The 1,523-nt window shown below is 48.7% G+C and overlaps 1 non-coding gene across 1 annotated transcript; it reads right to left on the reverse strand.

Moving 5' to 3' along the window:
• Positions 1-830: 830 nt before the first annotated feature.
• Positions 831-985, reverse strand: LOC143363638 (5.8S ribosomal RNA). The gene has a single exon (XR_013083859.1). It is a non-coding gene; the product is annotated as a 5.8S ribosomal RNA (ribosomal RNA).
• Between the last annotated feature and the right edge of the window lie 538 nt (positions 986-1,523).

Raw genomic sequence — 1,523 nt, forward strand, 5'->3', positions numbered from 1 at the left:
GACGCGATCGATTTGTGTTTTCTTCGAGGTATCTTAGCTTTCTGCGGTTCGGTGTCGTGTCGTCTATAAAGTCAACTCGGGCTCTTCTTCTATTGGTTAATGGGTGGTGCATTTGGTCGTCGGAGTGGGGATGCGATTTGGTGGAATTGTGTTTAGATGATCTGAATGGATTAGGTGTGAGAGATATGGGAAAGATGGTCTGGAAAATTAAATGTTTGTGTATTGCCTTTTCAATGGGCTCGTTCACGGAGGTCTCCAAGTGCTGTCCGATGACACTCCAAATCTTGGGACCGTCGCTTCGCCTAAAGTGTTTTGGCTATCGCAGCCGACCGAGTTTATCGTAACTCAGGTTCGGTCTGTGTGGGACCGAACAGTGTCCATTCACTGTAGTCTCTTGAGACTCTTATACCTTTCGTATACGCATCATTTCAGACGACGTCGGGAGCGCGTAAAGTGTTCGAGAGTGAAACGCTTCTTCCGCAATGCGAATCTTTCCAGAGAGAGGAGAGAGAGATTTCGATCGTCGGAGCGGTGTTCACGGGCGGTCGTATTGAAAATACGACTCACGACGCCGCAAAACACTCACGCAAGTCCGAATGTGATACCCATTCCTATTTCCTTCTTCTCACGAAACTGTTAGACGCAATGTAAAATTAGCAATTTTCACAGAACCGCGTCAAACGCCGACGAAACGTCCATCGTTCGCTCGTACGTAGCATCTTTGCAACCCAACTCAGAAACGCTCTTTGCGCCCTCCACAATTCGACATGGAGAGGTAAGCGACGGCGGGGACTTACAAGAGCAACGCAAGCAGTATTTTGTTACGTAAACGACCCTCAGCCAGGCGTGGTCCAGGAATTGTATCCGTGGACCGCAATGTGCGTTCGAAATGTCGATGTTCATGTGTCCTGCAGTTCACACGTTGACGCGCAATTAGCTGCGTTCTTCATCGACCCACAAGCTAAGTGATCCACCGTGCAGGGTAATCGTATAATTTGATTTATAATCAATATATAATTATGTCTCTTGTTCTGCGGTTCATAAGAATGCCGATACCTGAAAGCTCCAACCAGCGCGAAGGAGATTCAGGCGTCGTTTTTAAGGACGACACACGATCGTCCGTAGAAACGGAAACCGTCGCGAGTACGCGATGCAATGCGCACACGTATCCGACGGCCGGGCGGAAAATACATTGAAATACCTTTAAAGTGGAAAACACAGGAGGAGAATTCACAAAACGACGGGGATCATAGACAACCCGATACTGGATCCCGACACTTCTCCTCCTCCTCTCTTATTGGAGAATGAACTCGATAACTAGCGGACTTCACAGCCGGCTCTGGCCGTGCGCGATCGTTCGTCCCAAGCTCTTGTGCGCTGTATTATCGCCACACAGAGAGTAGAGTGTCAAAAATCGCACACAGCTTTAAAAAGCAAGCTTCACAGCCGGTCCTTCTCTCATCCTATTCCTCGACGTTCGTGACAGAACACAACGCGTTCACCGCAAGTTTTCCACAGGTACC

Source organism: Halictus rubicundus, unplaced genomic scaffold (assembly GCF_050948215.1).
Source record: "Halictus rubicundus isolate RS-2024b unplaced genomic scaffold, iyHalRubi1_principal scaffold0081, whole genome shotgun sequence".
Classification (NCBI taxonomy): domain Eukaryota; kingdom Metazoa; phylum Arthropoda; class Insecta; order Hymenoptera; family Halictidae; genus Halictus; species Halictus rubicundus.